At 45.3% G+C, this 15,956-nt stretch overlaps 1 protein-coding gene and 1 pseudogene across 1 annotated transcript in view; one reads left to right on the top strand and one right to left on the bottom strand.

Annotated features, from left to right (window-relative positions):
- The window catches only part of CACNA1E (calcium voltage-gated channel subunit alpha1 E), a 683,463-nt gene that overhangs the window by 365,454 nt on the left and 302,053 nt on the right, over positions 1 to 15,956 (bottom strand). The window lies entirely within an intron of this gene.
- On the top strand, positions 11,457 to 11,576 carry LOC133388139 (5S ribosomal RNA; annotated as a pseudogene).

Raw genomic sequence — 15,956 nt, 5'->3', positions numbered from 1 at the left:
AGTTGCTCTCTCTCAGCTTTGTCCACCTGGGTATACGGTGCAGCACTATGGTAGACCTGAGGGTCGGGGAGGCGGGGTCGCTGTGGTCTATAGGAGTACTTTCTCTCTCACCAGGCATCCTGTCCAGATGGCGACTGGTCTAGAGTGCCTCCACCTTGTGCTGGGTCAAGGAGACAGACTGGGAATCCTGTTGGTGTACCGCCCACCTTGCTGCCCAACAGCTTCCCTAGCTGAGCTGACAGAGATAGTCTCGGAGGTATTGCTGAGGTCCCCCAAACTTGTGGTGTTGGGGGACATCAACATTCATGCCGAGACTGTTTTATCTGGGGCGGCTCAGGACTTCATGGCCTCCATGACAACCATGGGGCTGTCTCAATTTGTTACTGGCCCAACGCATGTATCGGGTCACACTCTTGATTTGATCTTCGCCACTGGTCATGGAAATGGTGATCTGGAGGTGGGGTGTTTTTCATCTACTCCATTGTCATGGACAGATCACCGCCTGCTGAGTTTTAGACTTACAACGACTCTTTCCCTCTGCAAGGGTGGGGGACCTATTAAGTTGGTCCGCTCTCAGAGGCTTATGGATCCTATTGGTTTTCAGACTGCTCTGGGAGTTTTTCCAGCTGATAGTACTGGCGCTCCTGTCGAGGCCTTGGTCGAACTGTGGAATACGGAGATGGCCCGGGCTATTGACACGATTGCTCCCGCGCGCCCTCTTCGATGCAGAGCTCATACAGCTCCGTGGTATACCCCGGAGCTGAGAGTGATGAAGCAAGAGAGAAGGAGGCTGGAGTGCAGATGGAGACGAACTCCAGACGGATGCAGTTATGCTTTGGTAAGTGCCTCTACTAAGTCGTATATAAAAGCGGTAAGGGCGGCGAAGAAGTTTCACTTCGCTGCCTCTATCAGGACATCTCTCTGCCGCCCTGCAGAGCTTTTTAGGGTTGTACGAGGACTCTTACATTCTGGTCCTCGAGATACTATTGAAACATCTGAAGCTCGCTGTAACGACATCGCAGGGCACTTCCAAAATAAAATCACATGCATCCATAGGGACCTAGACTCCGATGTTATGACAGACGAATCCATTGAAGTGTCCAGAACACGGTCTTGTCTTTCATTATTGGATGAGTTTCAGTTGGTGCAGCTTGAGGAAGTGGACAAGGTACTTGGATTGGTGCGGGCGACCACGTCTGCTCTAGATCCTTGTCCATCTTGGCTAGTGAAGGCTAGCAGGACTACTACCACCGGCTGGGCCAAGGAAGTGATAAATGCCTCCTTGAGTGAGGGAGTAGTCCCTAGTAGCCTCAAGGAGGCAGTAGTAAGACCTCTCTTAAAGAAACCTTCCTTAGACCCAGATGACCTGAACAACTATAGACCGGTGGCGAATGTCCCCTTTTTGGGCAAGGTTCTGGAGCGGGTGGTTGCCGGTCAGCTCCAGGAGCTCTTGGATGAGACCAATTATCTGGATCCGTTTCAATCCGGTTTTAGGCCTGGTTTTGGCACTGAAACAGCCTTGGTCGCCCTGTATGATGACCTTTGTCGGGAGAGGGACAGAGGGAGTGTGACTCTGTTGATTCTCCTTGATCTCTCAGCGGCGTTTGATACCATCGACCATGGTATCCTTCTGGGGAGACTCGCGGAGTTGGGAGTTGGAGGCACTGCTTGGCAGTGGTTCCGCTCCTACTTGGCGGATCGTCACCAGAAGGTAGTACTTGGGGAACATTGCTCAACTCCTTGGACTCTCCATTGTGGAGTCCCTCAGGGGTCGGTTTTGTCCCCCATGCTTTTTAACATCTACATGCAGCCTCTGGGTGCTGTCATCAGGAGTTTTGGAGTGCGTTGCCACCAGTACGCTGATGACACGCAGCTCTATTTCTCCTTTTCATCTTCTACAGGTGAGTCTGTGGATGTGCTGAATCACTGCCTGACCGCGATAATGGACTGGATGAGAGCTAATAAACTGAGACTCAATCCAGACAAGACTGAGACACTGTTGGTGAATGCCTTCCCTGCCCACATGGTGGATGCTTACCCTGTTCTAGATGGGGTCACACTCCCCTTGAAGGAACAGGTTCGTAGTCTTGGGGTTCTTTTCGATCCTTCCTTGTGTCTGGAGGCGCAAGTGGCCACGGTGGCAAGGAATGCATTCTACCACCTTCAGTTGGTAGCCCAGCTATGCCCCTATCTGGACAGGGATGACCTCGCCTCAGTTGTTCATGCTCTGGTAACTTCTAGGTTGGATTACTGTAATGCGCTCTACGTAGGGCTGCCCTTGAAGACAGTTCGGAAGCTTCAGCTAGTGCAAAACGCAGCAGCCAGACTGCTGACGAGGAACAGCCGGTCAGCGTATATAACACCTGTTCTGGCCCGTTTGCACTGGCTACCTATTTGCTTCCGAGCCAGATTCAAGGTGCTGGTTTTGACCTATAAAGCCTTACACGGCATGGGACCGCAGTATCTTGTGGAACGCCTCTCCCGATATGAACCGACCCGGTCACTTCGCTCAGCGTCTAAGGCCCTCCTCTGGGTACCAACCCATCGGGAAGCCCAGAGGACAGTTACTCGATCTAGGGCCTTTTCTGTAGTGGCCCCCGAATTGTGGAATAGCCTCCCCGAAGAAATACGCCTGGCGCCGACGCTTCTATCTTTTCGGCGCCAGGTTAAGACCTGGCTATGCTCCCAGGCATTTTAAAGCGTTTAATGTTACAATTTTAAATCTCTTTGTTTCAGTTTATTTATTGTGATATTTTGTATTTCTGTACTTTTAATCTTTTGTACACCGCCCAGAGAGCTATTCGCTGTGTGCGGTTTAAAAATGAAATAAAATAAATAAAATAAATAAATAAAGAACCCTAGTCAAGGTTTACCAACAGCACAGTCCAAACTATATCTACTTAGAAGTCAGTCCTGTTGAGTTCTATGGGGCTTAATCCCTTAGTAAGTGTGTTTAGAATTGCAGCCTTCAGGAGCCTCCATCTTTACTCCCCAAAGCTCCCATCTAACATCTCCACAACACTAGGCTCCTTTGTCTCTGCAGTGGCCTTCTGGTGACTGCCCTGGCCTGAAGGCACTTAACCCTTCTTGCTGAAAGCAAGTAGGCTAGATTAAATGTTCCCTACCCAGGCTCATATATATAAAATATAAACGGCATTTTGTCCAAAGTATTTTTGTCTACATTTTATACCTCATCCTTGGTTTTCCAAGCTTGGCATGGAATGCTTCTCATACAGAATTAATTTGAAATGCTGCATATTTATTATCATAATCATATTCAAAATAAAAAATATATGTACCGCCTTCAAGTTGATTCCAACTTATGGTGACCCTATGAATAGGGTTTTCATGAGGCTGAGAGGCAGTGACTGGCCCAAGGTCACTCAGTGAGCTTCATGGCTATGTGGGGATTTGAACCCTAGTCTCATTTTGTTCTCACAACAACCCTGTGAGATAGTAGGTTAGACTGGCCCAGGCAGGGTTATTCAGTGAGCAAATAGGATCTCTTTTAATTGTGCTATCGACCTGCTTACTTCCACTCTGACTGGGGGATCTTGCAGCATGGGGAAGAGATGGGGGCACATCACAGCTGAAGTTCGCCCATATAGGAGCATTATCTCTTGTTTATTACAGAGACGCCTGTTGCAGGTTTTGCTGCTGAGAGCAGCAGTCAGTTAGTGCGGCCACTTGAGTCACAGCTTGTTGATCCTGAGGAGGCAAAACTAGAAAGCGAGGTTCAGAAAGGAGGCCCTGTGCACGAGGAGGAGGAGGGCATGAAGCAGTGCCAGTTGCCCACAGCCACATCTGCAGAACAGCAAGTACCATGGTTTGGCTTTGAGAAAGCTTGTACATTTGTGAGCCAGAGTGGGAAAAATGTTGTTGTACGATGCAATTACTGCCTTCCAAGGATCAAAAATCTGAGATCAGCTGTTTCCCTCTCATCCAATGCGAAGAAACATTTTGAGGTAAGCCTTTGTCATGCTGGTCCTCAAAGAGTGTCCATTGTCTATTTATGTTTAAATTGTGAAGTTCCTCTTCCATTTTTTCTTGGATTCATGCTTTGTTCTTCTTCCTCAGAGGGCACACCCTGAGAAGCTGAGAGCAATTGAAGAAGCAATAAAGGCAAGGAGACGTGGCCTTCCTGAACCAATGCATAACACCCCTCCTCCCAAAATGCTGAAGCAGCAGCAGACAACCCTTGAGAGGTGGGGATCTGGCAGGGATCTGCTTCTTCTGGCAGCCTGCGTACACCCTCGCTTCAAACTAGATCGGCTGGAATCGTGTCAGGCCACCACCCATACCAACAAGTAAAAACATTAGGGAAGCCCATTGGGTAGATTACTCCAAGGGAAATGTTGTCTCAAGGGAGGCATCAGAGGGCTTAAGGTGGTAGGCAGGGGCTGGGCCTTTTCTTCCTGGGGCTCCTCATCACAACCTTGGGTTGCTGCAGGTAATCCTTAAGGGTCTGCCCCATGAGTGTGGTGACTTAGTCACCTTCCTACCTTCCATGTCATCATCCACAGGCTCAGGCTGGACCCTGAACCAGGGGACATGACAAGCATCAGGAAATGAAGAGCAGATGATGGTTTCCTAACATATATGTGTTAACATATCCTCTCTCTTTCTTAGATACACAATGGAAGCCTTGTTGAAAGCTGAAATAAAGATGGGTGTACTTAATGAGGACAGTGATCAGTCTTCAGATAAAGACCAGGAAGGAGATGACTTAGAAGATGACTTCTTTAACTTTCTGCCCCAGGGCAAGAAGTCAGCAGTGGACACTGCTGAGGAGGAACTGCTGAGGTACCTGAGGTCTCCCAGCAGGAAAGTGTCATCACTCCATGGCTTTCCACGTGTGCTGCTGTGTTTTTTGCAGCACAACACAGGCATGCCTTCAAGCGCCGCAGTAGAACGCCTGTTCAGTACTGGTGGCAACGTAATGACTGTAAAAAGACATTCCTTGTCTGACATGCTCTCTGAGCATCTTGTTCTTTTGAGACATAACAGAAACATATTATAAAAGCATTTCAAGTGTAAAATTTGATTTCAAGAGTTGGGGTATCTTCATTGCTTGGGGGGATGTGAGATTCTGTTATGCCATTATGTTAATCTTATGGATAATTTTTTTTATTCTACTACCCCCTGTGTGTGTGTGTTTATTTTTAATTTTGTTTTAGGCTTCTTAGATGTGCAGCAGCCAAGGCCAGCACCTTGTAGGAGTTTTTTTAAAAAGTAACTGAAATGTAATTGTAGTGACTACTTTTGAGAAAAAGTAAAGTAATCAGTTACTTTCAGAGCAACTGTAATTGTAACGGTAATTACTACTTTTTTTGGCCAAGTAATTGTAACTGTAATTTATTACTTTTTAAAAGTAATCTTCCAAGCTCTGGTTTTAACTGTTTATTATAGCACTGGTAGCGTAATATCTTTACAAGGTTCAAAACAATGCCACAGAGTAGTATTGGTGGCTGGTACCCATGGGGCTGGTAGGGTGGAAGGCAGGGAGATTACCTCCACCTTTATCTTGCTGTAGATAGCCGGGACCAGGTCCAGAACATTCAAGAAGCACGCACAGCAGAATCTTGGTAGGCATGCCTTTATGGAATCATATGGCTTCCTTTATGGAATCAATCCATGTCTTGTTTGGCCTTCTTATTTTTCTGCTCCCTGCTATTTTTCCAAGCATTATAAAAGATTATTCTTATTTTGTATAATCTTTTATAAGACGTTTCATCTTGATGCAATTAAAAAACATTCAATTGCTTCAGCAGGCAAAAAAGTGATTAAGTGGTCTGCCAAGACCCTCAGTAATGTTCAAGTAGTGGTGGTGGTGAGTTTGCAAATCCCTGGTCTATCGCCTTGCTGTCTGGTTGTGAGCTTACAGGATGCGTTTGACTGGCCAGGGTTGGATGCTGGGTTTGAAAAACGTAAGGACAGCCCTGCTGGATCAGCCAAAGGCCCATTTAGTCCAGCGTCTTGTTTGCACAGTGACCACCTAGATGCCTGTGGGAAGCCCACAAGCAGGACTCGAGTGCAGCACCGCTGTCCCCACTTGTGATTCCCAGCAAATGGTACACAGAGCCATATAGCTTGTGATATGAAGGGCCTTTACTCTGATCCAACAGGGCTCCTCCAGCAGCATTGTGGCATACTTGTGTGCAGGGCTGGATTACCCACTAGGCCCCTGCATTACTGCCTATGAAACTCCTACAGGTCTACAAGAAAGTTTGGGTTCTACAAAATAAGTTAATTAGTGCAAATTATTGTGTGATGTAGCAGTTTAATGGTGAATTAAATGTGTGGTGTGAATGTGGCCTGAGTTTTAGCAAGTGGAGGAAAGCTGAATGACGCAGAGGAAGCCAAGGTTCTGATGGAACGCCTCTCCCGATATGAACCTACCCGTGCACTGTGCTCTAGGAGAAGGGAAGGAGATGGCGTTTTTTAGCTGGAGTTAGCTAAATGAAAAGCAGCCTAGGACTGAAGGGTGGGGTGAGGGCCCCATGCAGTTGCTTTGTGGAATCTGATGCAGGATCCACAGTTTTACTGCTTGGTGAAGGCAACTATGTTGAGTATGAGCTTTAGCAAGGCTGTGATTAATAAGAGGCTGTGAGTCTCATCATAGGTGCCATCTTCCAGGAATGCTAAAGGCTCATTATCTTAGGAATATAGGAACACAGGAAGCTGCATTATGACAAGTCTAGATCAATATTGTCTACACTGACTGGCAGTGGCTCTCCAAGGTTTTCAGACAGGGAGTCTCTCCCAGCCCTACCAGGAAATGCCTGGGATTGAACCCGCACCTTCTGCATGCAGAGCGGATGTTCTCCCATTGAACTACGTCCCTTCCCTTATTTCCCCAGGGTGGGGGGCTCTCTGTCTCTCTGTCCAAAGTAGGAAAACATTAGCCCCCATTAAAACCTGTCGGTATGTATAAAAGTCAGAAAACTGGGTTGGTTGCTAGATTTTTCTGAGTAAAGCTGGAATGTTATTATTGTCATTTTGAGTAAAGGTCAGCCGCAGCATAAAGGTCAGTGGGGAGGAAGGGCGGCATATACATTTAATAAGTAAATAATAAACAAACATTGGAAGCTGCCTTATACCGAGTCAGACCATTCGTCCATTGAGCTCAGTAATGTCTACAATGACAGGCAGCGTCTCTACAGGATTTCAGACAGGGACATTCCCAGCCCTAACTGTAGATGCTGGAGATTGGACCTGGGACGTACCACTGAGCTATCAGCCCATCCCCAGCATTTTCCTTGCTTGAACTGCATAGGCTGGGAGGGGCAAGGGTCATTGAAACCCCAACAATGAGTTCAAACCTAAGACTGCAGCTTACAAGTGTGGGATGCTTCCACAGCCCACAGTTCACCTCACATCAGGCTCAGCTTTCCATGTATGTCAGCATCTATAAAAAGAACAGGCAGGACAAAAAGCTTTTGCAATTACCGCCCCCCCACCTATAAGAGAGCCAGTGTGGTGTAGTGGTTAAGGTGTTGGACTACAACCTGGGAGACCAGGGTTCAAATCCCCACACAGCCATGAAGCTCACTGGGTGACCTTGGGCCAGTCACTGCCTCTCAGACTCAGAGGAAGGCAATAGTAAACCACCTCTGTCTGAATACTGCTTACCATGAAGACCCTATCTGGGATCAACCTGAAGGCAGTCCATTTCCATTTTGCATCACCCTAAGTTTGTGAGAAAGAATGACCTTGTCACTTCAGATGGACCTAGGAACACCCTATTTTAGGTAAGATTTCTATTTTAATCTCCAGAGAATTTTTTTTTAATGGTATGCTCCAAGCAACTGTGGTTGATACAATGTATCATGTTTAATGATGTCACTAGGGCCCGCCCCATGACGTCACTAGGGACCACCCCGTGACGGCACTAGGGACCGCCCCGTGATGGCACTAGGGACCGCCCCATGACATCACTAGGGACCGCCCCCATTTTCTCAGGTTTTTGAATGGTTCTGACCTGGCAACCCTAGCTGACAGAGACAGCAGCAAACAAGTCCTGGGTCAGTACCTGAGCTGGCATGGGCTGATCCCAGGCTTCATGCGTTTAGCATCAAAATGTAAGACATCTTTCCTCCAACTTAGCATCATTATCTACTGAAACTTTTGTAAATTTTGTCCTCTCAACAGTTGCCATGGATGGACCACTTTTGACAGCAGATCTGGATGGATAGGATTTCAGAACTAAATAGTTAAATATCGAACTTTCTGCTTAAAAGACATATCAGATGCATAAGAACAAAAGGAGCTCTGCTGGTTCAGGTAAAAATTCCCTCCAATCCAGGATCCTCTTTCCTACCATGCCCAGCAGGATTTCTCTGAGAACTGAAAAACAGGCCTTGCAGGCAGAAATCCTCTCTTCCTGTTGCTCCTCAGAGCATGCTGTCTCTGAACATGAAAGTTCCATATAGCCATCATGTCCAAAAGCCATTGATAGACCTGTCTTCCTCCTCCTCCTGTCTACTCCCGTTGAAAACCCATCTAAAGTACTGGCCATCACCACATCTTGAGGCAATGAATTCCATAGTTTAATTATGTGCTGTGGGAGGAAGTGCTTCAAGGGCTGTCCTGTATCTACTGCCAATCCATTTCACTGGTATAAGACAAGGAGGATTGGAGCCCCAGGGATTGGGCTCCTGGGAGTTGTAGTTCAAAAAAGTAACTTTTCCAAGCTCTGGATCCACGTGGTGGTGATGAAATGCCTTGTGCTACCATTTGACTACAGTAAATTTGTTATTACTAGTTAATATACATTTGCCATTTATGAAGGAGTCAGAATCGGAGACAGAGTCGGAGTCAGAGTCGGAGTCAGAGTCGGAGTCAGACAGTAGAAAAATACAGGAGTCGGAGTCGGAGTCGATGGTCTGGCATACCGACTCCACAGCCCTGATACAAAGCACTCTGAACCCCTGATAATTTTTATTTCCTTTCCTCTACATTTTCCAATTCTAAGGCAAAATTTTTATTTTTATTTTTAGAGGGGGCAACCACAACAATACACAATATCCCAAATGTGGCCATACCAATTTAGTTATATAATGGCAGTTTTCCTTTCAATTCCTTTCAATAATCTCTAGCAGAGAATTTGCCTCTTTCACAGCTGTCATACACTGAGTCAATGTTTTCAGCAAGTTATCCACCACAACTCAAGATTAGCTCTTGGAATTGTGGATAGCAAATGAATGCTAGCCCTTTCACCCAAACAAATACACTTTTGGAAACTGGCGTGGGGGCGGGATTTATATATGCCTTCCCTAGCCTCTCTATAGCATTTGTATCCAAGGATAACCCTGTCTGCAGTTTTTCTGCAATCTTTTCCAAAAACGGATGGAAAGTGGAAGTCAACAGTAAGCAAGAAAGAGGGGTCTTTATGAGTGGTCATGCTTCCCTAAGGATTCTTCTAAAAGGCAGTATAGCCCAGTGATCTGATCTCGTAGGACTTCCATGTAAACTGGAGAATGTTTTCATAGGCAAGTCTTAAATTGCCGTTGAACCTCATGTTATTTATACAACTGGTTCATATTTGTTACAGCAGAGGAGAAAGAGCTTTCTGGCCAACTTCGGTACTGCAACTGCAGTGCAAGGTCAATGAACAACGAACAAGGTATAAGGATAATGCACTGCAGCAAGACCTGCTTTAACCCTCATGCATAGAATTACCACCAATGGAGTAGGGGACGGATGTGTCCTTTTTATGTTATTGTTGGATGAACACTTTTAGTTCATAAAGTGCTTTTTTGTTTTATTTCTGATGTATTTTAAATGTTATATTAGATGCTTTTATAAATTGTAAGTCGCTTTGAGACAAAACTTTTTGTAGTGACAAATAAATAATAAGCTGCATAAAGCTGAATTATGTGAGTTTGGGGATGGGGTTGAGTTGGAACAACCTATGCCATCCTAGTGCCCTCCGGATGTTTTGGACTACAACTCCCATCAGCTCCAGCCAGCCCAAAACATCTGGAGGGCACCAGGTTGGTGAAGACTGCGATGGAATGTGAAAGGAAGTTCAATAAGACTAGAAAAAATTCCAAAAATGATACCACACATCCCTGCATCACATGTGTAGACACCAAGAAAACATGCTATAAACACATCGCAGAAATATGGTTTGAAGACAGAAAGGAAACAGAAAGAAGGAAAATAAATCACCAAAAATATGAAGGGAAAAAAACAAGAGGCCACACATATGACAAGGTCAGCTTTTAACTGTGGGGTGAGGGAAGTTTAGAGATGACCCAAAATAAAAGCTTCATATAGCATCAAATATTCTTTGTACTCTGAAAAGTCCAAATAACACCCTGCAACATTAAATCCCTTCCTATAGAAGAGTTTTTGACACCTCTATCCAAGGCGCATGATGTTGCAATTGTGTCAGCTGATCTCACCTTTTTTTAACAGGTCTTTTTAAAAAATAAGAAAAAGAATATTAACAGTTCTGTCTGAGCCGTGACTGGAGCTGTGAAAGAGAAATAATCCCTTCCCTCAGCCCTGATCTTGATCTCTCATTTTACATTTTATTTAATGAGTTTTTCACATTTGCTTTCTACTGTTTAAATGCAAGTCTTACATGAGATCTTCAAGGCTAGTTCATAAGTTGTGAAATTCCTAAGAAAAAGACCCTTGGATGGGTATCAACATAAAAACCACGTTATGTTGTGTAATGCACAGTGATTGTACACAGATGTCTTCTACATGCACAGACGTCCAGGCTTCCAGGAACGCCTTTTGTGTGTTGGGGCTGAGGCTGGGCATCAAGAGTGCAGTTTTATCAATTGCAGTGATCCTTTCACCTCCTTTTTCCTAGTTATTACATGCAATTGTCACTTTTGCTTTTTACAGGACACTGAAGTGTTCTGTGCAAATGTTGTATGAAGGAAAATACTTAAAATCAAGAGTTCTAACAAAACCAAAATAGATGGAGCACAGTGAAGTATATATGCCCTTAGATTCTAAACTCCTGCAGACTGCAGAGTCACCTTATCAACCATCACTATAAGCAACATAGCTGGTTTCCTGGTGCACTTGAGAGTCACACACAAATTACTGGGGTGGAAACTGGGGCATCATTTGAGGAAAGGCACCCCCACATCATGTGTTTCAGATAATATGTGATTATTTAATATGTCAACCCAAAGTGACTTTTATTATACACAATAAAATGGGCCTATGTACTAAGTATGCATGCCATAAGCCAGGTGTGGGGGAACCTTTGGCCCTCCAGATATTGCTGAAGTATCACATCATCCCTGACCATTGGCCATGTTTGCTAGGGCAGATGGGATTTGTAGTTCATCAACATCTGAAGGGCCAAAGGTTTCCCACACAAGCCATAAGCACAAATCTTTGTTCTTAAAAAAAGAAAAGAGACTGTTCTATGTTGAAAACATTGCTATAATAATAATGAAGTACAAAATATATTTTTATTAAATGATGTCTACAGCCATACTACCCTGAACACAGCTGGATGCCGTCTGATCTTGGAAACTAAGCAGGGTCAGGCCGGATTAGTACTTGGATGGGAGACCACCTGGGAATACCAGGTGCCATAGGCTTAGAGGAAGGCAATGATAAACCATCTCTGAATACCTCTTACCATGAAAACCCTATGAATGTATCCAAAAGATTCACAGGGTTGCCATAAGTCATAATAAACTTGAAGGCATATAACAACAAATTAAATAATATACATAATTTAAGACTCTTAAAAATTAAATACACAGCTTTTTGCAATTTAGCCTTAGGATCTAACGTCTTCCAGTTGAGATGTAAAAAAGGAGCTGCAAATTAGAGATTTGAAAGTCAACTTGTTATAGTAGTTAGTGTTGGAATAGGACCCACTCAGTCACAAAGCTCAGTGGGTAACCTTGGTCTGGTTATTATTCCCCAGCCAAATCTACCTCACATGGTTTTTGGGAGGTTAAAATGGAGGGTGGAGTGGAGAGAACCAGGTACTCCACCCCAAACTCCTTGGAGGAAGGGAAGAATATAAACATAATAAATAATAAAATAGAGAATTCGGGAAAAAGTTGGAATGTGGGGAATGGGGAATTGTGAGTTCAGCCTATCACAAGCACACAGTGAATGCAACCAAATTCATCTGGAGTGAATACAGGAAGACATCCACTCAGAAACAGTATTTTTAGGACCCACATTATTTTTGCAATGTTGTGATTTTAGGTTGTTTCAATTGTTTTAATGATGAATTTTACTATTACCTGAAGGGCAGATGGAAATAATAACAATAACTATAATACATGGCAGTCCAAACATAGACTAATTCCCACACTCCCTCCTGTCAGTTCAGACAAGGCCTCCCACACATGTAAACTTACCAACATCAGGACAAAAACAGCAGCAGAACCTGCCCTGCCCCTTTAAACAGCAGTTTGATCTGCAGAATCAACAGGCAAAGCTGTTCAAAACATGGAGATGAGCATAAACATGGGCTAATATCTGCAGATCAAGCTGTTGTTAAAAACAGTGGGGCAGGAGTAGTTTTAAAAGGTGGCAACCCTATGCACAATTGCTCTACCCTTCTTCCATTTGGTGGGAGGAGAACAATAGTGCTCCTTGCATAAGGTGACTGTGTTACACACACACATCCTGCCACTCTGGCATATGGTCTATGAATCATTCACAAAGCGGGCAAATTAATTATTCATCCAAACCAGAAGACCAAACACTTTGCTAATTGTCTGGGAGAGGGAGAAGACTGGAAGGCTTCATGTAGGTAACTGGCAGGCATCATGATTCACAAAGAGAGAAGGAAGGGGTGGGTATGGTGGGGGTATGGAAAGGAATGAACGCCTCGCCTGAGCTGAAAATTAGTTTGTACCTTCGACTGTTTGCCTTTTAAGACAGACCCATTCATCAGCAAAATGAGATACTTACATGGGCCACACTGCATGCTAAGCCAGTACATCTTGAGAACTGGCATGATCCAATGGATCCAGCCAGAGTTAGAAAAGTTGGATTCAAATTCCAGTTCACCCAGAGTGTCCTTGGCTTGTTCTTTGCTCCCCCCAAAAAAGGTTCTGTCTTTTGCAACAGTCTGACATGCAGGAATTAAACAAGTTAAATATTTCCCCACAGAGGTAACACATGATTTTTTAAAAATGTCTAAGGGATGTTTTCAAGTAGCTCTTTTATTAAAAACATACAATGTATCAAAATACAGGGAAAGTTCCACCTGCAATCTGCCTGCATTTCTTAGATCGATGTTAAAGATACAGGAACAAGGGGGAGTGGGTGGCAGCAACCCCTTTCTTGAAGAACACATTATGAGTCTTGATTTTCCACCTGTAAAACCTTATTGATACCTTACCTCAGTAGTGGACTGGATGAAAGCCAATAAACTGAACTTTCATCAGGGCAAGACTGAGGCACTGTTAGTGGGTGGATCCCTATAGGGCCAGTGCCAGACCAACACAGATGCTTGGGAACAAGAAGGCCTCCCCCTCCCGCACACACACATGTGCACTTTAATGTAGCCAGTCACAGTACCTCTTGCATCACCATGTCAGTGCACATGCCTGTCATCACCCATGATGACGGTGGCCATTTGGGTGATGATAGGCATGTATCAATGCAACAAGAGGTGCAACTGGGCATTTTTAAGTGTGCATCGGCTAAACGTACGTTGCTGGTGTCGCCTGGGAGAGTGGAGCTCCCACTCCACAATCTGCACCACTGTCCAGTTGTCCCCTGCGTCCAGATGCTGGTTGGGATCACAGAGTGGGACCTCCACCCTACCAGCCACAGGGGCCCTCAGGCAACCACAGGGGCTCTTGGCCAGTGCCAGGCCTGGTTTCCTAGGCCAGCTGGGTGGGGCATGGCCTTCTCTAGATGGGGTTACACTCCCTCCAAAGGAGCAGGTACGTAGCTTGGAGGTACTTCTGGATACATTACTGTCGCTGGAGGCTCAAGTGGCCTCAGTGGCACAGAGTGCCTTTCATCAATTTTGACTACACCCCTACTTGGGCAGGGACAGCCTAACTTCAGTTATCTACACTCTGGTATCCTCTAGGCTGGATTACTGCAACGTGTTATACAGTATATGGGACTGCCTTTGAAGATGGTTCAGAAATTGCAGCTGATGCAGAATTCAGCAGACAGATTGCTAACCAGCATAGGATGGTCAGAATAAATAACACCTGTTCTGGCACAACTGCATGGGCTACCAATTAGTTTCTGGGCTCAATTCAAGTTCTGACCTATAAAGCCTTATGCAGCTCAGGACCCCAATGCCTCAAGAACCACTTCTCCCCACATAAACCAAGCTGGACCCTGCGTTCTTCATTTGAATTCCTTCTCTGTGTGCCCTCTTCAAGGGAGGTGCAGAGGATGGCAACAAGAGAATGGGCCTTTTCAGTGGTGGCTCCCTGCTTGTGGAATGCTCTCCCCGGGTATGCCAGGGAGGTATGCCTGGCTCATTATCTATTTTTAGGAGCCAGGAAAACCCCTTTCTTTTAACCCAGGCTTTGGGCCCTTCATTTGAAGGGCTTTAGGGATCAATATGTCAGGTCTTGCAAGACCTGTCTTTTTTTGTACTGATCTGTTTTTAGGTTGTGTTGCATTTATTGTTTTAATGGGTTCATTATATTTGGTTTTAATCTTATTGTTGTAAATTGCTTTGGGTTGCTTTGCAAGGACAGCGACTAAATCATCATCATCATCATCTGCAGGGACGGCACCAGCCTGCCCCGGGGCCTGGCACCCGCACACACGCCCCACCTTCCTTTCCCTTGAAGAGAATGCTGGCTGTGCCATGCGCACATACCTATCATCAACCAAGGTGGCAGCTGAGGCTTCCCTAAGGGGCTGATGCCTTCGCCGCCATCTTGGTTCATGGCACACATGCCCAACCTGGCCGCCCTCTGGTGCCAGCCCTGATAATCTGGAGTGGCAGCAATCCTACCATTTAGGTTTCTTGCCAGGATGTACAAACAGATAATACTGTATGCACCCAAAAGCCAAGGAACAGGACAGGCTGTAAAGCTTAAGTAAGAGTGTCTTGATCCTATTATGGCAAGATTTGTACATGCAGTTATCATGTCCTTGGATGCAAGATTATTTAGACTCTTTCCGATTTGGTTTTCAACCCTGCTTTAGAACTGAAAATGCCTTGATCATCCTAGTGGGTAACTTTTGCTGGGAGATGGACAGAGGTAGTACAACCCTGTTGATTCTCCTGGACTTTCTCAATGCCTTTCGATACGGCCAACCACTGTATCCTTTTGGATCGCTTAGCTGGGATTGAACTGGGAGTCATCATTCTGGGTGCAAGGACCCACATGAAGCCAGGGGGATTTGGAGTGAGGATTCCTGGTGCCAGCTGTGATGCTCGCTCTAGTAGTCAGGAACCTGAGTGGCCCCTTTGGTCCATGAAATTGCTAGGAGCAAATAACATTTCTAGTCAGGAGGACACCAGTGCTTTGACCTGCTTTAATCCAGAAGCAGATTCTTACTGGATTTATTTCAGCCTTATCTCAGTTTCCAATTCAACAGGAAATTCACTTTGAAATTACAGACAGATTAGTATGTTATGGACATTAAGCCCCATCCTGCGAAGACTGGACATGCCTGGATTTATCCATACCTATGGGTTTATTGGAGAGCCAGTGTGGTGTAGTGGTTAAGGTGCTGGACTACGACCTGGGAGACCAGGGTTCGATTCCCCACACAGCCATGAAGCTCACTGGGGGACCTTGGGTCAGTCACTGCCTCTCAGCCTCAGAGGAAGGCAATGGTAAACCACCTCTGAATACCGCTTACTATGAAAACCCTATTCATAGGGTCGCCATGAGTCGGAATCAACTTGAAGCCAGTACATACACACACATGGGTTTATTGGCTCCTAGTACAGGATTAACTTCATTTGATTCATGTATGGCGGCATTTCCCAAGCTTCTGATAGCTGAGACACACCTTTT

The sequence above is a fragment of the Rhineura floridana genome, chromosome 6 (assembly GCF_030035675.1).
Source record: "Rhineura floridana isolate rRhiFlo1 chromosome 6, rRhiFlo1.hap2, whole genome shotgun sequence".
NCBI lineage: Eukaryota > Metazoa > Chordata > Lepidosauria > Squamata > Rhineuridae > Rhineura > Rhineura floridana.
The sequence above is the reverse complement of the archived record's forward strand: the minus strand, read 5'-3'. Positions and strand labels throughout refer to the sequence as shown.